This window comes from Suricata suricatta, chromosome 16 (assembly GCF_006229205.1).
Source record: "Suricata suricatta isolate VVHF042 chromosome 16, meerkat_22Aug2017_6uvM2_HiC, whole genome shotgun sequence".
Classification (NCBI taxonomy): Eukaryota; Metazoa; Chordata; class Mammalia; order Carnivora; family Herpestidae; genus Suricata; species Suricata suricatta.
The window spans coordinates 38,399,356-38,426,572 of NC_043715.1; positions in this window are offsets into that span (position 1 = coordinate 38,399,356).

The window sequence follows — 27,217 nt, forward strand, 5'->3', positions numbered from 1 at the left end:
CAAGTCTGGGCCAGGGTGGTCAGCACTGAGGGCACTGTGCCAACGTGACCTCTAGGCTCTCATTTACGCACATGGCACTCTTCTCGTTAAGAGTGGTGCTTAACCTGCTTATCTGTTATGCTATAATACAGGCCTTCATGAAGCCTTTTTTACTGTTAAATTTTAATAACATGGGTTATAGGTAGGACAGAAACAATATCTAAGTGGCATTTAAAAGCAAATCTATTAAATTTTAGGGTACCTGTGTTACATGATTGGAAACATTACAATTTAGATCCTGTGGGGGGAAATGACCACCATATGAGAGAAGGAAAATTGTGTACTTTGGAAAACACAATCCAAGTCTAATATCATGTGTGAGAAGAAATTCTCTGCTCATTACCAGGAAGATTGTTTCTATCCTACCCATAACTAAGGTTATTAAAGTTTGAGAACTGAAAACTGCTTGATGAGAAACTTCAGAATAAATGATATCACTTAAGACCTGGACTGGTTTTTGATGATGATAAACCATACGTATCAATTGTGAGGTAGTGCTCTGGCCAGGATGGTGCCCTCCTTTGTGAGTGTGAAATCACTACATAGTAGAGTAGTAAGCGGGTAGTCACAGTAACCATGATGCTGTCCAATGGGGGAAGGCATTCAAGGAGGGAGATGATATTTCAGCCAAAGCCAGAGCAGTTTGACTCACTTCTTACACCTGCCCAATACTTCTACCCGTATCATCGGTAGGTGGAGAACAGAATATTCCAGTGAGGATAGAAACAGTGGCAGCATCTCACACACGAGGGAAGAAGGGGGAGGCACAAGTGGCTGACTGCAGACATACAGACAGCTGGGAAACAGGTGTACCATGATGGACCACCCTGGCCACACAGCTCATAAGTGTTCTGTTGGAACTCTGGGCATCTGCAAACTAAGACCAAAATGCTGATATGAGTAGCCAAGGATGGATTGCTTCTCTGATTCTTTAGTGGGGCGTTGGAGTTACTAATCGAGCCCTCTGCACAGACCCAGGGTGTGTTGCATCAGGGGCAGCTTGGTAGGACTGCGAGCTAAATGGTCTGCACGCTATTACGTGGGATGGGCCACTTTCTTAGTAGAGACATTCATTGTTCTCCAAAGGCCCCACTTCAAAGAACCTCCCAGACACTGCTGTATATCAGTGGTTAGACTCACCCCGAGAGCTTTTAAAATATATTAATGGCTAAGAGCCACACTTGGAGATTCTCGTTTTAGTTTGGAGTGAGGCTTGGGCATTCGTATGTTGTACAGGCCTCCAAGGCTATGCCAGAGATCTCTGATGAAGAACCATGAACTTAGAGCAGCGGTTCTCAATCCAACTGTACTCTGAGCCCACCAAGGAGCTTAGAAACTCCTGATGCCTTGTCCTACCCCGATGAATTCTAACCTGATTGTTCTGGGAGTATGGCCTGGATGCTGGGATCTTTCAAGCTCCCAGGAAAGTCTACTGTGCACCTAGGAAGGAGGTAGTGTGTACCTCCCTCCTGCCTTGGAGGATGGTCCCTGAACCAGCCTCAGAAGGTAGGGAAAAAGAAAAGAGTGCTTCCACTGTGTCTCTTGGTAAGCCCAGAGAAGTGGCAGTTGTAAGGAGCTAATGTCAGCTGGATGAAAGTGGCAGCTGGGCCTGAGACTCTCTCAGAGTTCATACAGACTCCAGCATGGCTCAGAGGGAGGGAGAATGGTGTCCCACACATGCAGAAAGAGTGTGAAAGTCACGAGTGGTCTTATATTTTCCTACCACATTTCCTAAAGTCCCAGGTGAAGACATGGCACACCTACATGCTTACTGAATTCCCAGTGTGCACAGGAGTTGAGGGAGGGCTGCCATCCTGGTAGAGGAGAAATGGTGTTAAGGTTGGATTAGTCTGATGGAGCCAGGTGTGAAGAAGCATCCTGGATGCCAAGTACAGGGGTCTGGCTGCCATTCTCTGGATAATGGGCAGCTCTGACGGGTTTGGGTTATAGGTGGAAAGCCTGCAAATAGCGGACTTTAGGAGATGTGCAGGACATGATTTAAGGAGATCGTAGAATGGGGAAAGGCTGGCTAGGAGCAGTTTAACACTTCAAGAAGGAGGTAAAGTTTGCCATCTTTTTTCTTTTCAAAACCAAGAATTCTTTCAGAGTTTTATGATCTCACAGGTCTCTCTTGGAATGAATGATACAAACGTGCTGAAATGGATTGCAAACTCAGGATGTAGAGAAGGCATCAGTGGATGGTGTGTCCCGCAGCAAACTGCAGAATCCACGTGGCAAGAGGTGTTCTAATTCAGAAATATGAAAACACTGTGTCAGCCTGATGCTAGATCTGTCTGGGTATTGCTTGAGCTCTAACTTAGAAGGTGGGCACTGTATTGACTGACCCCAAATCTCTTGCAGTCCCTCCTTCTTTTTGATAGAAGGCATCATCCCCCCACTCTTTGTTCTCCCTCCATCTTGTTCTCTCCACTTTCCACTGCGGGGAGGGTCCTGGGGAAAAGCCTGCATGAGGTGATGGTGCATAGATGGCGAGAAGTGCCAGAAGAGGTTCAGGATTTCATGGAGAGTCAACATCCTCTGTATGCTGATGGCTGTGGGTGATCTGAGTCAGCTCAGGACCAGTCTGGTGAGACTGTTTCATGCCCTATTCCCAATAGAAGGTGCTGGTAGCCACCCCTACCAATCCCTCCGCAGCCCCCTCTCTGCTCTGGTACAAGCATATAATTACCCACAGCTCCATGCCTAAGAGGGAGTGAAGAAGGGAAATGGCTCTATTAGCAAAGTATTGGAGATTGACTTGCATCACTTTCCTTTAATTATGTAAGAATGTTGTACAAATCGTTAGGTAAGAATTTGATGTAACTCTTCTTTCAATTAAAACAATGATGGAAGCAAAGTCTGTATTAGTGTGCAAATTCCCCTGGAGAGCATCCTCTCTGCAGAGTGGAATCTCTATTAGCTTTCTGCCAAAATAAAGGTCACCAGACAGGAGCCTTTTGCACCCGACTCTTACTTCCTTGAACATGCAGTGTAATCAGGCAGGATATGTCACACCTGGGAAACCAACGGTACAATTATATTGAAGATGCCCAGGGCATTGTAACCTAGTCCCCTACTCTACCAAGGTGCTCAGAATGTCTTAGAGGCTGGGACCTGGCTCAAGAGACAAATATCTGGTTCAAAAGGCTGCCATTTATACAGTTCATCCTTCCTATTGTTCCTGTTTAAGGAAAAGGCAAAAAATCCAAGTGCCTCATCTGAAGCACACTGAGTATCTGAAGTTTCCTGCAGATGCTATAATCTGTGAAAAGTACATAAAGAGTATGAATCTTGATCCACCAACTCATGCATGCAAGAATGCAACCTTCTTTGTTTTTCTACAACTGAATGTCTTATTTGAGTCTTCATTCTGTTATGTGGCATATTAATCTCAGGTCATTCAAAGCTCTCACCTGGGATTGGCCTAAATTTCAGGAAATTATGCAGAATGAAGTACGTAGGAGAAGCAAAGGTCTAGTCCCTGGTCTTCAATCGATGTTGCCTTCCACCAAAATACATAGTTCCGACAGATCCTTGGTTACCCATCTAGGCTAGTCACAACTCACCACAACAGCTCCTGTGCACAGGAAATAAGACCTAGGACATGTTGATGGATGTCTTAATTTAGCCAGCCCAGCCTCTCTTCTAGTAACACCTTACTGATTTTCTTTTGGGAAAACCACCCTTTCTCACCTCTCACACCAGATTTGGATGGAACAGAATCCACCACATTCCAGCTCTAAGAGGGATGATAGTTAACCGGCCCATTTCACTACCCTGGCCAACCTGACCGGTTCAGGGAAGAACCCTTCAGAGATGTCCACTGAGGATCTTCCTCTGGGAACTTGGCTGGGATCACAGGAGGAGAAGCACTATGTTCTGGGGAGTTTACAAAGCTGGAAGGCTGGAGCTGGGAATTGCTGGGGGCAATCTGGCACTATCTGGAGAGAAGTTGCCTGAGAAATAACACATTAAGGAACACCGAAGAGCTGCGGGATGGAAAGACATGGGGGTCTAGTGGGACTGTTCAGCTCCTGGTTCAGCAATGCCCGAGGCCATCTGTACCCTACACTTTTTAGTCAGATAAATTGATAATTTCCCTTCCCTGTCCAGGGTATTTTGAACTGGGTTTCTGTCATGTACAACCAGAAAAATCTGAGTATAACACTGTAGATCTAAAAGTACAAATAATTCCAGCTCAAAGGAAGGAGGTGGGGCAAGACCGATCCAGATGTAGTGGGATTTGAAGCTTGTACAAACTTAGCAACCCTCCTTAGGAAAAAGATAACACATTACCTCCTAGGCACAGGAACTTTTTATAATAGGAAGGGACTCGTGGAAATAGGGGCCGTGAAACTTACAGCTCCCTGGTTAATGTGAGACAGTTTCCGTTCTCCCGATGGTAAAAGCACTTAATCTCTTTAAGTCTGTTTCATCATCTAAAGCAAAAGGGCCGATCTAAGTTAAATCTCATGGATCTCAAAACCACCATGTGTTACAATCTTTGTTGTAGAAAGGACATCACTTAAAATTGGTGTCTTTATTATTTGCTTGGATAAAAATGAAAATCTCTTTGTCTAAGACCCACTTGGGTATGCTGATAGATCTGGACCTCTATACCCCTCTTCAACACCTGCCTTCTGCAGCCCACTCCACTGCTCTGTCAATACCGGCCCAGGAGATGGGTAGCCCAGCGTTTCAGAGATCCATTTGCTTCTGCCATCTTGGTAGGCGTAGGACAGACCAGGAAAGGGAGGAGGCCAGTCTTGGGAGAATAATGCCAAGCTATTGTACTCTCTTAGGAAGTGTTTCTTCCTCAGCTGTCTGGGCAGAGAAGCTTTCTTAAAGAATGTTTTCATACAAAATTTCTAAAATGCTGAAAATACAATAAGATTAACGGCCCCTGGAGGCGATGGCTTAAATATTTTATCTTCTTAGATATCAGTTACACTGCACTTTCCTCCAAGGATCTAAAGTCTTTTAAATATAGCATCTAATTAATCCTCCTGTCATCTGTGGATGGAGCAGCATCATTACCCCGATTTCACAGGTGAGGACACAGAAACTAGGGGAGGGGTATTACCGGGAGAAGCAGCCTGATTCCCATCAGTGGAGACCCCAGCCACACCAGCCGTGGCCTGCCCAATGGGGTCATGCTCTGCAACACCCATTTGAAAGATGCTTATTCTGGTCCACACACTGCATGGCATGCAGATGCTCACCACAAACATATCAAGGAGGGTTGGGAACATCTGTGCCCCAGATGCACAGACAAGGTCTCAGAGGGTGAGTGACTTCACCTCATCAAGAGGTGACAAATTCAGGATCCAGATGGCCACATCTCTAACAGATCAAAAAAGACAGGTTTTTTTTAAAGTTAATTTATTTTTGAGAGAGAGTATGAGTGGGAGAAGTTCAGAGAGGGAGAGAGAATCCCAAGCAGGCTCCTTGATGTCAGTAGAGAGGCTGACACAGGGCTTGAACTCACAAACCATGACCTGACCTGAAACTGAAGGTCAGATCATGACCTGAGCTGAAATCAAAAGTCGAATGCTCAACCAATGGAGCCACCCATGAGCCCCAAGACAAGTTATTTTAAAAATAACCCCTTTAGGGGCACGTGGGTGGCTCAGTTGGTTAAGCATCTGACTTTGGCTCAGGTCATGATCTCAAGAGTTCATGAGTTTGAGCCCCACATCGGGCTCTGTGCTGGCAGTTCCAAGCCTGGAGCCTGTTTTGGCTTCTGTGTCTCCCTCTCTCTCTCTCTGCTCTTCCCCTGCTCATGTTAAAAATAAAAATAAATAAAAAATAACCCCTTTATTAATATAGCCATTGGACTAAGATGGTGTTTTTCCCCAAATAAGCAGAAAACAATGTAGATCATCATTTGCTTCTGTTTACTGTTTGCTTCCCACATACGAGGCAACATACCCATTGGCTGCCACACATGACATCTAACCCCCAGCCCTGACATGTGTATGTCACCATCTCGCTTTATTGAGGCAGAATCAGAGCCTCCTGGAGCTTAACAAACTGGGTTCAACCAGAGAGCCAGCAGAGGACAAGACTGGGATTCTCTCTATGACCACTCTCCTGCTGCTTTTCCATTTCATTTTCTAATCATTTGGATGGCTTTGATCCAGCATTGGACAGTATGGCCCATCACTGCTGGTAACTTGTGCCGGATACACACAGAAGATGGAAGCTCAGAAAGGGGACACTTCTACTGATAAGGAGGACTTCATTGTAGCCAACCCCATTGCCACTGCAGGTGGGAGGGCTGGGGCACAGGATTTTAAGAGGCAGCACTTTACTGTCAGACATGACCCAAAGAGATCCCTCCAAGAAAGGTGGTTCTGTCGTCAACACTCACAACTCTTCAGCCTTAATACCTCTGGCCCTGCCTTCTTTCTGAGCCCAGAGCACCAGTCCCAAAGCCCGAAGGGTGCCCCAGGCCGTGCTCCTAAGGAGAGAAATATAATGGAGATGAAGGAGAAGAGAGAGACTAGAAGAGAAAAAAAGTGGAAGACATGAAGGAGAAGACTATATGGATAGATGAAGGATGGGTGGAGGGAGGGATCGAATGGATGAATGAGTGGGTGGATGGATGGATAGATCGATGGATGGATGGATGGATGGATGGATGGATGGATGGATGGATGGATAGATGGATGGATGGATAGGTAGTTAGCTGGATGGATGGATAGATAGATAGATAGAGGAATGAAAGAAAGAAAGAACAAGAAAGAAAGAAGGAAGGGAAGGAAAGGAACGGAAAAGGTGAATGTATTTGGGTGGCCCTATATCACAGCGAGAGCAGGAGCAACAAAGATGGAAATTAAAGCCAAGGAGAAATGGCAGGAGAAACAGGGAGGAAGAGAGGCAGAGAGGGAGTTGAGGAGAAAGAATAGGAAAGGGGGACATTGGAAGAGAAAACCCAGCACAGAGACTGGAGCCTGTGACCCAAGTTGTAAAATGACAAGGATTGAGTGAGCAGTTTTTAATACAGATAATATTGTCCGTGTAGTCTATAAATATAAAATTAAATGCCGACCTCTCTGCTCCATGTCAAAAGTCCCAGCCAGTGTCAGCACATATTGTTTTTATTTGTTTCAAGAGAAAATAGATCAACAACATTAACCTCCCAATGAACAGAGAATTGAATGAATTAAAAAGCAGAGCCATAAATCGCACTGGTTTTATTGGCACCGTGATAAACATGCCCCGGGCTGCTCGGGGAGTGGGGTCTGGGGTAGTCTCAATACCCCGCAGCCTCTTCGCCACCAAGAAAGGAAAAGAGATATTAAGACCGGGCCCTGTCCCCTCACCTCCACCGCCACTATCCATCACCATATGACAAAGGCTCCAGCACAGGTTTCGAGAAATATTGGAAAGAAGGAGAACCTGGGAACAGGGCAATTTGGAGCGGCCCTCGGGGATCAGGGGCGCCCCGTGGCCCACTGGCCAGCTGCGTTTGACAGAAGAGCTGTCAGGGGAGAGGGGCGCTAGGCCCGGGACCCCCAGAGCACACCTGGAGTGCCGGGTCCCCTCGTGAGGGGCGCCTCCGGCCCCCCACCCACGCCTGGGCTCCAGCTCTCTGTGGCCCAGCTGCTTATTCACGGGAAGGGCTGCTTGCCAACCAGGGAGATGCATTTTATTTCCAGCTCGGGAATTCACACCATAACCGGGCAGTTGCTAAAAAAAGCACCCTTCCTGTTACAGAGCCAGTTTTCATGCGAACCTCCAGCACCGGCTTCATGATGAATCCAAGCAATTGTTAATTGTAGAGATGAGCTGAGCTGGAGTGCTAGCAGGTAGGAGACAGAATGCTCGTGGGAGCCGAGTTCTCCATCTTGCTGTGTTGGCCCCAGGAAGCCGAGCACAGAATTCCCAGAGGCTCGGAGCTTCCCTGCCGTCTGTTCCCCACTTTCCTTGCTAACTTTCTCTCAGGAGGCTGTAGTTCTGGAGGTGGAGAGACAGGCAGAGTGGAGATGGAATAAATTCTCCCAAATCTCTGCCGGACTTTTCAATGATCCCTTAGCTGCCAGCACCAGTTGAAAAGCAGAGGACCCCTTGATTTGGGGAGAAGAATCTTCCATTGGAGCAGGACATAAAAGGCAAGATAAATCAGACTGAAAATCATTTTCATTTATAAACAAAAGAAACGTTATATATTTATAAACCAATGGTAAACAAATTGACTAGATCATTAAACTCAAAAATAATTACCCTTTGGAACAAATTTACAAAGCAATAAGGATTCTTCAGCTCTTAAAATATTTTCAGATAAGTGATTATTTTACACAGCTATTATGTGCTGTACAATTTCTGCTGATTTAGTCACAGATACTTTAAGTCTGTCACTGATGGTGACAAAACTCAGATCAACCTCGAGTTTGAGCGGGGCTCAAGGACAGAATTTTTTGAACCAGTTAAGATTACATTAACTTAACGCAATCAGAGAAGTGTTCTCGCTGTGTGAGGGTACCCGGGTGTGCGCTTTGGCCCGCTGTCCTCAGCCTCTCAAATTAAGATTCTGTCCTTTATAGTGAAAACAATAATAATAGTGGCCGGCACACTCAGGGCTCATCGTGGGCTTCACTTATATAGATTAATTTCATTTCCACAACACCCCTGGAGGGCAAAGTCCTGGTGTTTCATTCCAGACACTGAGGCACTGAGAGGCTAGACAATTACCCACGGCCACCTGGTAAATGGCAGAGTTAGGGGTCCAGCCCACGAAGTCTACCAACAGAGTCTCTGTTCTTGATTACTATGTCATCCTCTCGCTCCTTCCCAAGGCACTGCCTGGCGGCACCCCAAGCATCACGTGGTGTCACCTCAAAAGCACATTTGATCTTGATATTCAAGATAGGGAAGCAACCTACATGTCTGTTAACAGATGAATGGATTACAAAATGTAATATAGATAGATAGATAGATAGATGATAGATGATAGATAGATAGATAAAATCTAGAGGACATTTTGCTAAGTGAAATAAACCAGACAGGTGAAGACGAATACAAATACTGCCTGGTGTCATTTATAGGTGAAATCTTAAAAACAAAACAAAACAAAAAACAAAAAAACTTGAACTCATAGAAGCAGAGTAGGATGGTGGCTGGCAGGGCCCGAGGGTTGGGGCCATGGGGAGACGTTGGTCAAGGGTACAAACCTTCAGTTACAAATAAGATGAGTGGGGTCTGAGGATGTGACACACAGTGTGGTGACTGTAATTAGTAACACTGTGCGACACACTTGAAAATCTCTGAGAGAGTGGATCCTAAGTGTTACACACACACACCACACACACACACAGAGGTAACTGTGGGAGGTGGTGGACATATTAATTAACTTGATTGTGCTAATCATTTCACAATGTATACATATACCAAATTGTCTCATTGTACAGTTTAAACCTATATAATTTTACTTGTCAGTTATACCACAATGAAGTTGGGGGGGAAAGGCCACATTTACTCTTCATAGTTCGTACACAGCATGGACTTCTTGGGGCTGTCTGAACAAGGTGACAGTGTGGTTTGTGGGAGCCACCGGAGCTCGGCTGACAACAGGCACCCAGGATCCTGGTCCCCTAAGACACCCCCCTAGTGTCTCTGGGTGTCCCCTGGTGACGTCTCACGGCAGCTCACATCCACGTCATATGGTGAAGGCCAGCCCTGTGCAGCCCCCGTCCACAGCCCCACAGTGCCTTTGGGTCAGAGCCAGGCTCTGGGGACACCGGGAGAAGGCGCTGCTCAGCAGGGTCCCTGCCGGGAGGAGGCAAAGCCATTGGTCCTCTGGCTCTCCTCGGTGTTCCTCAGGACGCAGCCCCTTGGGCTCATCCCTGCAGCCTCACCGCCACAAGGCACGGGGCGGAGAAAAGGGAAACCCCTCTGTCCTAAGGATCCTCTCCTTGGGGTCCCCAACATCCACCTTCAATGCGGACAAAAGGATTTTGCATAAAAGGAATCAAGCACGCTCCTATAAATCCGTCCATCAATTTCTCAGACTTGCTCAAGCATGGGCAATACCCACTGCTGAAACTTAAAGCAGGTTTATACAAGTCAACATAATGCTTATTTTAACATCACTGCAGACAAAAGCAATTGCTAATCCCAATGCTCTGACTTCTCTACTCCCACTGTCCAGTTGCCTGGCACTGGGCACCTGGGCAGAACGTATGAATGACCCCCCACTGCCCAGGGTTTTCAAGGTTCGATGCCAACTCCTGCGCCCCGCCCATCTGTTGCTGTGTGACCCAGGGAAATGCGCTCGGCCTCTGTGAGCCTGTTTCTTCAACCTCACCAGGCTTGTAAATGCCTACTAGGTAAAGCATCTGACACAGAGAAGATGCTCAATAAAAACAATGAAAATGGAGATGGCACCAGGGGCCACAATGCAGGTAATCCTGCAGCCCTTTGTAAAGGGTCAGGATGAAAACCCATGGCTAGCAGCTCCCATACTCCCTCAGGAGGTAGACGGTCTACCATTTGGGAAATCTCTGAGAGGTGACCGTGGCCCAGATGCTGCGAAATGTGGTGATTCTGGGGGCTTCTTCTCTCGACAATAATTAAGTTCTCGTTCTACCAGGCCCAGTAAGCACACAACCTCCCACAGATATGGCTGGTTAGTGGCACATTTCTCCAGCGTGCCACATCCCTGCCAGGTCTGAGCAGAGGTGCACAAGCAGGCCTGTGAAGTCATGTCAGTTCATCCTGGTCTCACCTGACGCTCCCCCATCTCCTCACCTTGCAGGGATGCCTTTCAGTGAGGGCTCGGCAATGTCCCCAGAACGAAGAAAGAGAATGATGACCTGGTGGTTAAAAATCAGGACACACATGCTGACCCCCGAGCTATAGTCATTCCACCCCAGCTTAGAGATGTAGAAATAATCTGTTAATTTCTCTGCCTCGTGGAAATCGACCTTTCTAATTCAGATAAGGTACAGCCAAGCTCAATACCAATGGGTAAACTTAAACCTTCAAGATCTCGGTTTGTTTGTCAGGAAAAGTTAAGTAATTTTCTTTGGGGGTAAATGTTGAACATAATTTCAAGAAAAGGCTGTACCCGCACAAATCTACTCGAGTTCCCAGGCGATGAGGGCTCTGGCGACTGTTTATACAGAATATTGTCTGTTTAGCGGGTGGAAGTCTTGTCTACGGCAATTTGGATGGATTGGCAAGTCGAGAACGAGGAGGTTAATTAATTCAGGTGGTGTAGACACTCCAACTGGGTAATTCAAGATGAAAAGATGGAGTTCAGCACATGTGAGAAATAAAAGTATTAATCTCCTTTATCACTCTGTTTTATATAGAACTTTTATTAACATGTGCTGGAGAAGGAGGGGCAGAGGATAAAACATCCACATGTCAGCCCTTTTCTAAGGGAGACTGGCAGGGGGCTGGCCCATAGATCTTCTGAGAATGATGTTGAGTTATGACCCACCATTAGGAGGGAGTGTTCATTTCTCATTTGTCTGGAAAAGAAAAGCTCTTTCCATAATATTGAGAGCTAATAGCTCCACAAAGAGTAGAGTTTTGGTTCCTAAATTACCAGGGCTGGCTAGGTACCAAGCTGAAACTCAGGGAGCTTTCCATTTCTCACCTCCCACCTGAGCACAGGGCTCCCACACCCACATCAGACATCTCGGGGAGCGAGGGGAAGCAGCTAGACACCCGAGCAGCTGAGAAATATCATCCAGCCCTGGCGTGGATCTATTTTGCTGATTTTTCAGGGTTTATCCCGAGGGTTGATTTCATATGGACCGGAGCTGCTATTTGCATCCTCATTTTGAAAATGTTTCTAACTAATTTCCAAACTAACAAAAGGTTTCCTGTCCCCAAACAAAGGGGCTCATTTTGAAACTGTTAACTTTCCTCCTGCTCTAAAGGATATTGAGGTATGTGACGTTTTTGCCACCCTGTGGACATCTGTCTTCCTCTTGGCCTTGTGGGCATCTAACACCCCCACCAGTGGGGACAAGGCTCCTAAAGGCAGACAGGAGGTGACTGTTCCAGGTATTGATCAACTCCTACTCACGTAAAAACTTTCACCTCCCGGGGCACCTGGGTGGTTCAGTCGGTTAAGCATCTGACTTCCACTCAGGTCATGATTTCATGGTTCGTGGGTTTGAGCCCCACATCAGGCTCAGTGCTGACAGCTCAGAGCCTGGAGCCTGCTTCCGATTCTGTGTCTGCCTCTCTCTGCCCCCCCTCACCACTCATACTCTGTCTCTCTCTCTCTCAATAATAAATAAACCTTAAAAAAACCTTTCACCTCCCTCAGAGCATGATGGCCACAGCCAATATCTGATGTTCACATGTGGAAATAAAATTGGAATACAAAAATTCTGCATCCATGACAACCAGGATGATGACCTCATTTGATGCCCCGCACCAAGCAGAGCGCAGGTCCCGATGAGCAGGACAGATTGTGCACCATAGATGCTGGAGCGACAGAGCCAGCTGAACGATCCACCAGACAGGAGGCTCTGAAACAGGACCCATGCCCGCTGACAGTCTTCACCACTTGGGCTTGGCAACACAGGAGGAAACCTTGCTCATACAGGTCATCGTCATTTGCTAAGTGTCCAAGTATGGCCCGTGGGCTCTACACGCATCTTCCCACATGGACCTCCTGGTTGTGCAGGTGACAAGGGACCAGGGGCCCATGACCAATGGCTCAGTAGGAGCCCCTGGTGGGAACCAGAGCTCCATGCTAGGAAAAAGCACTTTACAGCCTCAGAGCGCCTCCCTATTTCATTCTACGCTTCCTCCGTGCAGCAGCCCCAAGGAGCTGGCAGGGAAGGATCAACCCATTTCTGATGACAAAGTGGAGGTCCAGAGGTCGTGTCACCCACTTAAGCCCTCATGAAGACATTTGTAGTATTTTAGCCTTAGCATGTAGCCAAAAAATTGAAGAAATGACAAGATGTGGTTGATAAATTATGGCATATTTTAAATATTTACTTTTTACAAGTTAACATCTTGAACAAAAAAAATCAATGTAATATTACCATGATAATTACAGGGTTTATTATACCATTAATTCAGAACACATTATAGATGGTGTAGGCTGGTGATAGGCCACTTGTTTAATTTCTGTGAGAGGATCCCAGCCTCCAGGCGTAACTGTGCGGAAGTTCAGCTGAAGGTTGGGCCCGAGGCTTCTGTGTCAGGCTCTGATGCAAAGTAGCACCGGGTCTGCCTTCCCTTACACACAGGCATGTGGGGTTTTGGCCATCCCAAGGCCATTAAGTGATCAAATATCCAAATGGACCATTACATGCCTGGGCAGTGTCTACGGGAAGGGAAATATCTCCACCCACAGACCTTCTTTCCTGTTCAGCAAGGTCATCCTACAGAGTCAAATAGTCACTGCTTGTTCCCAAGATGCAGTGATTCATTGTGGAAATACAGCTAACAGTGTGTAAGTCATAATGGGAGGCCTCCAGACCAAAGGCATCTAGAAACGCAAGTCAAACACATGAGTTTCCATTACTTGATGTGCTGGAGCGCTCTTGGAGGAAAGATTTGCTCCAACTGTCGTTGCTCTTCACACTCTGGAAGGTGACCCTTGGGACAGCTGTGTTCTGAATGCTCATGATGGTCTTGGCAGGAGACACTCAGGGAGCCTCGGAGAGCACGAGCAAGAAGCACTCTGGGACTCCTGCCTGGGCGGTTTGCAGAGGACCGACTTATTGGGGATGGAGACCCAGGGCAAGGCAACACGTGTCATCTGACTTGTCCGCACTCATCTTTACCTTCTTTATCACAGAGCATGGGCATGGTCCTCAAGGAAGCATCCCTACCCTTTTCTGGGTTCTGTGGTTTGGATCAGTTGCCTCCACTCCAAGATTGAGGGAAGCCATTGAGGCCATTAGAGTGCACCCCAAAATCACAGATGCAGGCAATGCTTCCTTATCCCAGAGCTTTCCTTAAGGACACCCTGTTCTCAGTCCCGCAGGAGTAGGACTGCTAATTTATACTGAGGTGTGAATGACTGAAGACTGAAGACCAAGTCACACACCTCAGAGAGCATTTGATAGTTATGGAGTATTGTAGAGTCATGCACTTTGTTGTCAGATTCTGTCCTAGCCTCCTCTCTTAGTGACTATGCGAACCTGAGCAGAATAAGTCATTGAGCCTCTTTTGGGCATAGTCTATTCCTCCACAAAATGAGGTTGGTAACACCTGTTTCTGCTGCCCTACCATGATTTAGATGAGACAAACAGCTCAGCAAAGAACACCCAAGAAATGGCCAGTGCATCAGTGGGGCTGGGAGGGGCGGGGAGGAATGTTCATGAACACTTGGTGTCTGCAGTAATGCCTACAGACCGTGCACCTGCCAGACTCATGCAGGATGCTCACCAAGGTCAGGGCCCAAAGCTCCTTGGAAGCATCTCTCACCCCTGAAAAGTCTCTTGACTTTTGTGAGCCAGCACATGGAGACTGTGGGAGGTCCCGAAGGCAACATGACAGTGGGGGTAACCAGTGCAGTGGAGCAAGGAGGCAGGGTGTGTCTGGAGCCCTGCTGGCCACCCCGCCCCTCTGCCTCCACTTCCAGGATGACCTTGGTCATCACATTCCTTCCTTGGACCCACCTTTCCCTCACATGGCCATGATGAGGATCCAGGGGTTGTGTCAGCAACTGAATACTTCTTGCCACAGTCAGGTTGGCGTGGCCGCAGACTTTGACCGCCACATGTGGAAACCCGCCACTGCCATATTTCAGCCCCATGGGTAGTCCTGAGTGATGCATTCGTGAGCACTTGGCACTAATCCAGGAGTCTACTGAAAGTGGAAGTTGGGGAGAGAGGTGATCCACTCTCAGGTTCCCTTGGGGGGAAATTCTCCACGGCAACAGGAAAAAGCTACTGTCTGACCAGGACATGGATCTGAAGCAGAACTGGGGGAGAAAGAGGAGACCACCTTTGCCTGCACTTATCCTTTCCTTTGGGTTTCACAGAGGGACACCTGTTGTACATTAGGAGGCCCCTATAAAAATATGCATGTATATGCTTCTGTGTGTGAGTGTAAAGACATGCGCAAATTTCATACAAACACCTACAAACTTCTTCATGTAGGTGTGTACACTGCACATGCACACACACACACACACACACACACACACACACTTTCTTTCAGACTGATGGAAGGCCTGCCGTGGAAATAAACAACCCTGAGTGTCCTCATTGATGCCTAGACTAGACTCTCCCTCCTACCCAGACCCTGGGCATTTCACATCAAGCCTGTCTTTTACTTCCAACACCAACAACAGCTTCAGGCCTTTCTGAAATAGTGGGTATGTATCAGTTCTTGCTGCATAAAAACACCCCCGAACATCATGGCTTCAGCAACAAGCTAGTTCAGTGTTCTGTGAGTGATCCGTGCATGTTGGGCTCAGCCGGTCAGTTCTTCTGGACTTGGTGAGGCTTGCACACTCGTCTACAGGTTGTCAGGAGGCGGGCTGCCCTTAGATAATCCCCAACACGTGGCACGTCCTACTCTACCTAATCTCTGGTCCTCTGGCAGGTTGGCCCAGACGTCTACATACAGGGTTCACAGGCTTCTAAAAGGAATAGAACAGTGGCCTTCAGGGCCTCTTGAGGCCTGGTTTCAGAAGTGCACATTGTCACTTTTGCCTTCACCGTATTCTGTGGCCAGAGCATGTCACGTGGCCAGCTCAGAGTCAAGAGGTGCAGAAAGAGACTCCACCTCTTGATGGAAAGGATGATGGCAGCGTTGTGTTGCAGAGACAGAGTGAAGGCAATATTTATGACCATTGTTCTCAAACAATTAATCAAGGGGTATGGGGCCAAGTGCCCCAGAAAAGCCTGGGTCTGGAGAGTTATGGAGAGTCCCAATGAGCAGGGCAGGCCTGGCATTCCCCCGGCGCTACCCCATGCCCTCCACCCCTCTGTTGCTACAGCAACCCTGCTGTTTCCCCAAAACAAGAGAAAACCATTTTGCTCTGTTGCATTTCTCACTGACAGTTGAGAATACTTTTTTACCCATTTATGGGTGCAAATTAATGAGATGACAACAGGCTGAAACCAATGACAACTGCTAATCTGTAAGCAAAAACAAGGGATGAGGAGCCGAGAGCAGTACAGCTGTTTTATTTTAATTGAGGAATGATTTTATGTTAGAAACACTCAATATTCACAGCAAATTAAAAATAATGAAGTGAATTGATACCAATGATACTTTTTTTTTGCTTACTATCCCTTTGTAAATCTATTTCTTCACACAAATTGACAGGCCTAATTGATACATACGCTATTACTCCTCATTAGTAGGCTGAATAAAATAATTCTTGATTAAATTTATTGCAATTTACCAATCCAGCATAATGTTTGCAAGCTATAAAAGTCAATCAACAGGAAACCAGGGGGAAGCCAATGACATTATTACATTTTTATATAACACAAAAGTGGTCTCCCCACTCTGGCAAAGGGAAGGCCACCAGAAGACCCCCAAAGACACTGTGAAGAGGGGGCTCCAACCCCACGCTGCTTCCCATAGGCATCGGCAAGAGTGCCAAGAGTCCCTCTCCCAGCACAACTGGCTTGGGCTCAAGCCATCCCTGCTCTCCTGGCCCACACCTGTCCTCAGGCAGGCCTCCCACAGTGAGTGAGGATGAGCTACCATGAGCCCCAGGGCCTTGGGGCTGGCAACAAAACCTGTCACCCACACCCATCTCACCCCCAACAGGACACGGGAAGGGAGGGGGGCTAGAGAGAAGATGGCCACCAAGAGCTTGTCTGCCTCAAGCGGCCCAGGACACACAAGTCAGAGGTCCTGCACCCAACTGAGGTCTGCACGGAGAGTCAGCCTCCCCAGGGTCTCAGATATCACACTCTGGTGGCATCAAGAGCTACATGTGGCCCCATGGTTATATTCTATTGGGTCAAGTGGATTAAAAAATTCGTTTACAATCTTTAAAAACTAGAGACTGCACATAAGCCCCGGTGTTCAAGTTTCCCTTGAAGAATAGGAATATCTGGCCACACCAGACACCATTCTCCATCGAACTGAGTCAAAGCTGCCTTCTTTGGGTAGACCTGCATTCTCTAACCCCCGTTGTCTTACATCCTCTGTCCCTTCATTGTTGTTACCCTCCTGTCCCAAAGGTATGTCTGAAGGTATGTATGTTCGTGACTTTTGCAGGATGGCTGCTGAGTGCTCAGGGCTCCACACTCAGTGGTCCTGGGTTGCTTCAAGGTGGCTGCACACTCCAGATGAGGCTGCATCAGTGGGCACTTGGCTTTTGACATGGCAAACCTATAGTGACCCCTGGGACAGTGAGGGTTGTCCACAGTACCTCCCCACCAGCCCTCATCTGTCCGGAGCTTGATGTCACATCTTGTGCTAAACTCTAGCCCTCCCTCCCTGCTTTTCAGTCCTAATAACCCCCTCCACTCTCTGTAAACACATCCTTAATGTGTCCTGTTCCCCAGCATCCTACTCTCCAAGCTATGAGCTGTGAATACCCACTCTTTCCCAAGGCCATGATGATAGAAAAGGGTCTTCTGGACCCTCCGCCACCTAGATCAGTGCTCTGACAGCAGTAGAGACAAGGATGGTTCTTTTGACCAAATGGCCTGTCATGGAACCTTTCCAATCAGACTCATCGCATCAAAAAGAGCTCCTGGAACATAGCATGTGCTCAGTAAATATTTGTGGACTTTGGTCCTCTGACTACCTCCCTGATCATTCCTGTCACTTCCTTATTGCTTCCATTAACAATAAGGTGGCCTCTGGGAGGTTATAGAGCAGATTCAAAGGTGCCTCGAGGTCCCTTCTCTTCTGGCCCTGGGATTCTGGAGGTCTGTTCGGTGTGGGAGGAGCAGAAAACATCTTAATGGGGGAACCATGTGAGGCAGGACTGGCAAGAAAATGTCTCTGGGAACAGAGAGGAGCTCCCAGACCCAAGACACCATGAGTACAACCAAGTGCAAATAAGATGTGGTGAGACCAGCTCTCAGGGCAAGGATACCCAGGCTGTTGGGGGTCCCCTGGGATGAGCCTGGAGCATGTCAGCTTCTCTGCAAAGGCCTCCGATGCGCCTGAGGATCTGGGGGCTGTGGGAACGTGCGCCTAGTAGCTATAGTCCAAATCTCTTTCTGCTCCACTACTGAGCATCTGGCCTCTGACAGACCCTTCCTCCCGAACAGATACAAAGCAGGTCACCACTTCCTGGCCCCAAGCCTCTTCCCTTCCACCACCTCCTCCTCCTGTTGCTCCCAGCCTTTCACCCATAGGTACTCATACTGCAGACCGGGGAGTCATCTCCACCTTCCTCCTGCATGTTCCTGCCACCCCTGCCCCATATTCTGCCCAGCCTTAGTGTTCCCTGGGCTATTCCTTCTCTCTCATCCCCATGCCTTTGACTTAGTTCAGGCCACCGTCAAGCCCCTGCATGCAGGAGACTCTATCTTACCCACCATTGTGGCATCACCACCCAACAAAAAGCCTGAAACACAATAATAGAAATAACAATAGTGACAATGGCATGGTCACATATTGGACACTTTCATGCTGGCTCTCATGAGAAAGTTTTATGTGCATAATCTCACATAATAATTCTCTGGGGTGATATCATTATCATCCTTAGTTACATGTGAGGAGAATGGGGCTCAGCAAAATGTGCCCAAGGTCCCATGGCTGTTAAGTCCCAGAGCCAGGATTGAGAGGAGGTCCTCTCCACCTGCTCCCAGAGCCTGAGTTCCTCATCTGTAGGCTGCAATGCCTCGAAGGGAGCTCAGTGGGTCTTTGTTCATTAAGCAACTCTGCTCAATCTCCTGGGCCCTGGTAGTGCTCCGTCCATGTCACTTCCCGCGCCGCAGCCCCAACAGCTACAGCTGAAAGTCATCAGCAATCTCCAACTTCCGAGCCTGGCTTGGAAGATCTGGCCCCTTTCTCCTACTCCGTGGTCACTTCTTCACTCTTTCATCAGCCACGCTGATCTACGATGAGGTTCCCAGCCAGCCCCCATGCCCAGGACGCCTCCCACTAGCTACACCAGACCTGGGGCTCTCAGCCTGGACACTGCTTCCTTCAGCCCCATCCTGCTAGCCTGGTCAGGGAGCCCATCTTCTGTGTCCCCCCGCCTTTGCCCCGCACATGTCCCGGAGGACTGTAATGGCCAGGTACTTTTGCCTCTGCTCTGTCACACTGCCAACTCCCTGATGTGCCATGGGCATGATGTGGCCCTCCTTGGCCAACACAGCGACTAGCCTCATTGGTGTCAGTGCCTGACATCAATGCCTCTTTGCTCTAGTGAGGTGATTCAATGGCTATTAAGGGCCAGAGACAAACAACATACAACTTAAGTGAGCTGTAGGAATCAATGACCAGAAAAACTCATGAAACCTGATGAGGCAGTGTGACTGACAGTCTAGGTGAGTGGTCTCGAGCCTCGGTGGCATCAGAGTCACCTGCTGCGCTTATTAAAACAGATTGTTGGGACCCGTGCCCAGAGTTTCTGATTCAGCACATCTGGGAAGATGTGGGTGGACTGAAACATTTTTAATACATGTCCAGATGTTGATGTTGCTGGGCCAGAAACCACGCCAGGAGCATTGCTCTTCTAGAAGATTCCAAACAGGTTCATCAGAGAACCCAGTAGTGCCCAGTAACATTAGGATGAATGCAAAAAGAGAAATGAAATGCAGGCTTTTATTGTATAACTTATGATGCACCAAACTCTAATGCAAAGTTTGCTGTCTGAACAAAAATTATTTTGGGGGGCGACCACACTCAGCCCAATGTCAACACTGATGTGAATTCCATGCAGCCCCTGACTGTGGAAATGCTGGCTTCCCATGAATTTACTGGTTACAGAACAACCACATTCGGCACCAGGCTCTGGGCACCAGGTACGTTGGCCCGGAGCACAAGTGTCACTAAGATGTTTGCTGGCCAAGCACACAGGGCCTGACCCCTCCTCGCCGACGGGAGCCGCTCCAGGCAGACCAATGGCATCCTGCATGCCTCACTAACGGGGAGGAAACAAACAGATTAATCTCTGAAATTTGATACCCGTTCCAGACACAAGTAGCAACAAACTTAGCGACAGAGCTGTCAAAATATGTTCCACAGCCTCATTGGCAAGAGATCTGGACACATGAAGGAAATTCAGCAAAACCAGATCAGTTGCCAAACTGGGAGGTTCGACAGCGTGTTCGGGAATACATTTAGATCAAAACAGGAACACGTCCAAAGGAGCGAGTGTCTCCATAAATTATTATGGAGTGATTAGAAATAATTAGTCAGTGATTTCAAAATATTACATATATTTTTCAGTGGTATTGAGGGGATGTGTTATATAACGTGGGATTTTGTTTTTACATCGGGCTTTTCTATTTTTTTTCTCACTGCTTTCCAGCAGTTTTGTTTTTTTTAATGGGGGCCACAGATGTGACACTCCAACATGCAAATCACTGCAGCTTCGAAGGACATGTTTTCAGGCAACGGAAAGGTTTGAATGGAAAGGAAATGGCAGAGAGAGATTCTCCTTCCTTCCTGGGCCTTGTTGGTGGGCGCTGGTCTGCAGCCGCTGCTCCTGAGTTAGAGGCTGGTATCAGCGGGGTTACCGAATTTACCGTTCTGAAGGCCGTTGGGCCAGCCGCAGAGTCTGCTGAGTCCGGCCTGCCTCGGCTCACACGGCGCTCGACAGCTCTAGAACCGAAAGGCTCCTGTGGCCCTTTATGCAGAAGCCCCGTCCCAGGGACAGCTCCCCAGGGTAGATCTGCTGCAGTGCCCTTGTCATGCATGAGAACGCCTCTCCTGTCCACAGAGGCAGACCTCACGGGCTGGCCCCTGAACCTCCCGCCAGAACGGACGCGGCCACCCCAAACCCGGGGCACCTCACGAATTGGTGATACCCTTCAAGCATCAGAGCCCTGGAAGACAGAGCTGAGAAACCCCCTCTCCCCAATTGCAGTAGGAGCCCTGATCTGCCCTCCTCACAAAGCAGGGAGAAAATTCTGGTCACCCAAGCGTAAGGAGCCCCACAAGGCCAGACGGAACTGACTAACACATAGGCCATACATACCAGCTCTGCAGACCTCTCTGGGCCTGGTCTGGTTCATCTTTCTTTTTAAGATTTAACATCCAGCTAAGGAGTATTAACTTTTAAGCTGCCGTAAAACCGAGTAATTTTATTTATCAATTTGTTTTAATTACAGAGCGCGGCTAAGCATACGTATGAGTGAGCTTAAAAAGCCAGAATGCACACCTGCTGTGAGGAGAACGTTCCAAAATGAGACGCGAAGAAAATATTTGAATTCCGTTTCCCTGTTCTGAAGACCCAGTTGGAAAAAAAGAAGAAAAAAAAAAAGAAGAAGAAGAAGAAGAGGAAGAAGAAGAAGGAAGAAAAGACAAGACTTCCAACACAGAAGCGGCCTTTACAGTTACGGCCCTCTTACAAGATGATCCTGAGCTATGTTCCCTGTCTCTGAGGAAGGCACCAGCATATAAAATGGTAGTGAATTTGCATTACTTCCAATCCATCATTCTCTGGGTGTTCAGGAAAAACCAGGGGACCCGCTGCAACAAAGCTCAGCCTTCGTGTTGACAGATTCTTATTTAAGTGACTATGAATACAACAATTCCACAAATAATTTGTCAAGTGTGTGGCTGAACTGGCTCTGAACCCTGATAAATACCGACTCTCCTCTCGCTACAACAGCAGCGTGTTTGGTGCGCGGACACCACAGAGCCGGCTGCAGGATTTAACCGTCAATGCCGCCACATTTCTCTCTTCTCCGTGGTTCAACAAAACCAAACCAAAAAAAAAAACAAGCAGAAAACCCAAAAACTTGGAAGGTGATTTCCCCACCTCCGCCCCCTTCAGGGTTGAATGCCCGGGATGGACATGCCTTTCAATTCTACATCAAGCACGTTAGACGGAGCGACGGCGGGGGTCCCCTTGCAGACCACGTGGATGGCCCTGCCCACAGGAACCTCTAGCTTCCTTCTTGGACGTGCTAGTCAGGTCACCTGAAGCATCCGGTTCCCCAGGCTGCGGGCAGGAACGGCGCACCACACAGCCGGGAGCCCCTGGGACCCTAACCAGGGCAGCCATCAGGGCAGGGGCGCACCGGCAGACTTGCGGTTCTAGAACCGTCTGGAAGATGGGGTGACAACTCTGCTTGAACAAAACGTAAATCTAATCATCGTCGAAGACTGCAATATACACCTAAATGTCTCTTGCAGATGTAGTTTAGTATGCATTATTAATTTATTTTTCATAAAGCTCCCCAGCTCCGGAGAGGGTGAGTGAGAGCACAGAGCTGCCCGGATGATAAGGCTCGTTTGTCAGCGGAAGGCAGGCACAGGCACACAAACAACTTCCCCTGCTTTAGACCCCATCCGGGAGAACGCATGGACTCTTCTCAGGGAACGAAGCCTCCTGCAGACTAGACTATTTCAGACTTTTTAATGAAGCGCCGACCCCTAACGGGACATGAACACCTCGGCACCATCTGCAAAGTGAAGCCGCAACTTCGAGATGCTGGACGGCCAGGTATCTGAAGGGATGTCTATGTGTCAATTACACCAAAACTTTTGGCCGTGGGACCCTAATGCCTATAGAAATAATTAAGAAACAATTAACTTGTCCTAACATAAAATGCTAATTATTTATTGTTTATAAAGCAATTTTAAATAATGCAAAAGCTCATGCAGTTGGGCTATCATGATTTTCCAGTCATTAACTTAACCAGAATTTGCATTTTGGGACTCTAGCCAGTGACTTACATGCAGCCCTTAAGTCATTTTTCAACCACCCTGTCCTGTCTTAATCTATTCATCATTAATCACATTTGGTCACTTTACATAGAGAACACTATTCAGATGAAAGATAAAAGAAATACATTAATAAAACTAAAGCAAGTTGGAATACTTCAGAACATAAGGTAGGGGATGAATATGGTTATCAAAGCAATTTATACCTTGTGCACTTAGTGTTTAAGTGGCACTGGTGGAGCTGTTGCTTATTATTTAAAAGGGGCTGTGAGGAGGAGCTGGGCTTTTCTCGCATCAGACACCCTTTCTTACTGGTCTGAAATGAGAGCATGCATCTCCCCGGGGCCCGGGAGCAGCTCTGCCTTCCCACAGCTGAGGGCAGGTCAACAGAGCCGGAGCCTGCTGACACCCCAGCCAGGCGCTGACCCTGGGCAGCCCCACGAACGCTCAGAGAGCCCCTCTAGAAGCCTGGTTCATCCTCACCCAGTGCTGGTCACTCTGGTTTCCTTGGGTCACAGGGAGGTCACGCGGGGCCCCACTCAGTGGCACCAGTACCCCCGTTGCCCTATAATGTCCAGGCTTCCTCCTCAAGGACAGGGGACTCCTTTATGTGCCACGTCCCCTCCCCGGAGCACAGGCAGAGCCAAATTATGAGCTTTCTTCCCGCACCAACAGAGGCTAAAAGAAGAGTCTGGGAAAGAAGAGAGAGCGGGGAGGTGGAGAGGGAAAATCTGTCTGCCCCCTTCATTTCTCCCCCTTCCCGGGAGGAGTCACACCCATCAGGAGCGTGCAACACACTCAGCATGCCAGCTGGGGTCGGGGCTCGTCTCCAAGCGTACAGACTTTCTTGATGAGGGCCACCCTGGGGCATGTCCCAGGGCTGAGCGTTCAGAGTCCCATGGGAGACAGTCAGGTATGTGTTCCTCAAGGATTCCCACTTATTAGATGGTGGAGGGCAGAGGGATGTGGACTGTGGCCGGGCCATGGGCTCTTTGGTGAACCTGGGGTCAAACTAACATCTTCTGAGGAGGAAAGCTGAGTCCCTGCCCAGCCGTACAGCTGGAGGAGGAAATAATAACCCCCAAACCAGGTGGCGCTAATATTGGGGTCAGCTATGCTTTGGTAGATAGGCATGAAATTCAGTTTGGAAACACCACGGGACCCAAGGAGAGTAACCTATTCTGCATATTAGGGTGTACACTCAGCCATTTGGGCCACTACAACAAAATAGTATAAACTGGAAGGCTTATAAACAACAGAAATTTATCTCTCACATTTCCGGAGACTGCGAAGTTCAAGGTCAAGATGCTAGCAGATTTAGTGCTTGGTGAGGGCCAGCTTCCTGATTCATAGATGGCTGTCTTCTCTCTGTGACTTCACATGATGGAAGGAGGGAGGGAGCTCTCTGGGGCCCCTTTTACAAGAGACTAATCCCATTCATGAGGGCTTCACCCTCATGACCTAAGCACCTCCAAGAGACCCCACTTCCAAATACGATCACATTGGAGATGGTTGAGGTGGGAATTTCAAGGAACCTTAGACATTCAGTCAATAGCATTTTGGATACAAGACTGATAGGGTGGACTGAAGTCAAGCAGAACTTTGAAAATCTGGTTAATGTGCTTACATTTACCTTGCAAGAAGAGAAGAAAAGTGACACAGCACAGATGAACCAAGGGTTTTGGTCAGTGCACTAAAATGCATTGCTGCACTGTGGTCTTCAGCAAGGTCATTGCTGACATGAAGCAGCTCTCAGAGGTCAGGGACCTGCATCTGTTTGCTTTTGCTTCCCATCTGGATTTCCAGCACCCACAACAGTGTCTGGCATAGAGCATCTCCTGTCTACTACCCACTCACAGGATGCTAATCAAAACTAAGTAGAGGAGAATGGTTTTGATGACGCCAAGCACATTCGCCCGACACATCCCAAACGGAATGAATGAATCTGGACATCTCCGACACACAGAAGGACCTGGAATAAAGAGTTTGGATTGCTATCCAGTATTTTTGGGCCATAATCTTTATTATTTTATTTGTATCATGTTTCGGAGCTCTCCGATGTGCTAAGTGCTGTATGAGACAAGGCCAGTGCCCCGACCCTGCTGGAAGGGGTGGGAGGTGGGGCTGTCTGCCAATCACGATGGAGGCTGGCGCAGGGATGTTTCTCCAGGCAGCTCCAGAGTGCCCGAGAGGGGCATAGAGTGCTGTGAGAGAGAGCACTGGCTAGGCAGTGCCGTGGTTTTATCTCTACAGTGTGCCTGCCTGAGCTGCCCAATGCTGGGCACACCATCATGGTGGCTCTGATCCTTTAAAGACAGCCATTGTCAGATAAGAGGGGAATGAGGTGGCAGAATGATGAGGACCTGAAAAATGTACTGGCTGGGGCCGATGACAGGGCAAGACAGGCAGGCTCTCTCAAAGGGCTAGCCCTGGGGGACCAGTGTGTGCTCAGCTCCGTGGAGGCATTGTGAGGTCAACACCCTAGGCTCTGGCCCTTGCCCGGCCACCAGCATGGCTGTACTGGGAAGGAACTGAGGAACAGAGCACCTGGACCGCCAACTGAATAAAGGAGCGAAGACACAGAGATTTACGCTCAGAGCCCGTCCCTTTCGATCTGGCCTGCCGTGCCACCAGAAGGAAATCTAGAAGCAACACTAACCCATTCTTGATTTTGGAAAGGGTGGGATTCCTAAATGGCCACACAATCCCAGCCAGGACAGATGCAAGAACCTCTGCAAGTCTGCTCTCATGCTTCACCAGTTTGGATGCAGGTCAAATCATAAAATGACAGAGTAATCTGATGGGTGCTTTTCAAGCAGCGTCTCAAGTTTTGGGTCCTCCCCCGCCCCCGCATGTAACAAAACTCCAGTCAGAAGAAACTGGTTTCTGAAGTCCCAGTCAAAACGTAGTAATGTTCTAGCCACACATTAATGATTCCAAAATTCTCCATTATGAACAATATTTATCAAAAACAGCCCACTATCAGATGAAAGATGTGCCTTATCTTTTCTTGTCAACTAAAACATTATTCACTGAAAGTTTCTTTCATATCTGTTTCAGGGGCTTCAGTGTCATTTTAAATTGCAAATCAATCATTGCTCTCGTAGCCCTCGTTCTGCAGAGGAGATTAACGCTCTGGCTAAAATTGTTTACAAAGCCATTTGTAAACCTTCTGCAGATGCAGATGAGGAAAGTTTACCAGTTTAACATTGTTGATCCCAGAGAAAGCCTTAAGCAATGACTTCAGAGGGCAAAAAAAATTTGTTCATTTATCATTATTGTCATGGGCTTTCGCAAATGATAACAATTTGTCTTCATCCTATTTTTAGACAATGAGCCACAATAGAGTCCAGAAAGCCATTTTGCCAGATGGGAGAAGGTGCTTTCATTGCAAAACGTTGTCTTTTCTTTCCCTGCCCTATAAAATTGGCTTAAGTGAGAAACCAAGGATATGTTTTAATGTCAGGATTCCCAGAAGACATAATGACATACAATAAAGGCATTGCCAGCCCCAGGAAGGATGTAGTTCAAATGCATTGAATACTGTTTTCAATCTGAAATAGTGACTTCGGGGAGAGAGAGGCATGGTAAAAGCTGGGAAGATAGTTATGGATTTTAGCATGCTTTCATTCCTTATTAATATTCCCCCTTTTTAAATGAAACACTGCAATAGGAAGCCCAATTACTTCTCATTAAGATGAATAAAAATGTTAGAATAAGCTGGACATAAAATAAACATTTAAAGTGATATATGGCTAATTCCACCGAGCTCTGAACTACTAATCAGGAACAGTCTATGGAAGAAAAGATAAGAAAATCCAGTTTTTATTAGAAACATTCCAGATTCTGGTGAATTTCATCAAGCTCCCGTGAGGTCCCCTCAGCCGATCTTGGGCAGCACCCTCAGGAGAAGGGGCACTCTTGATTTTGTGTCTCTGGCAGCCCAGGGCTCTGCCAACCAGCCCTTCCCCAAACAGCCCCCAACCACCCTGCCTGGGCATAGGCTGGCTCTCTTGCTCCCCTCTGCTCTGTAAGCCTATGGGTGATAATCGTTTTATGGTTCGTCCATCTTTAACACCAAGGGGTATTTCACCTGTGCTTTGCCTCTCCTGAGGACAAATAAACAGGTAAGCTATATAGAGATCGTGCGGTAAAAAATCAGTACAGACGTCATAATATGTGGTCCTTTTTGGTGTGGGTCCAGGGGCAGGACCCACACAAAACTTCATATTCTGGAAGCCTTCATCGTCGAGCTGACCTATCTGAGCGAACGTACTGTACTGTTGGCTCGCTGGGCACAGGTTGGAAAAATGAGAGCATTCCAGAGCATTACTCAGTCCGAAAACATGCAGCAGGTTCTGGAAGAGCCTGCACGCGCACGCGCACACGCACAGCTTGGAGTTGGAGGGGACAAAGCCCT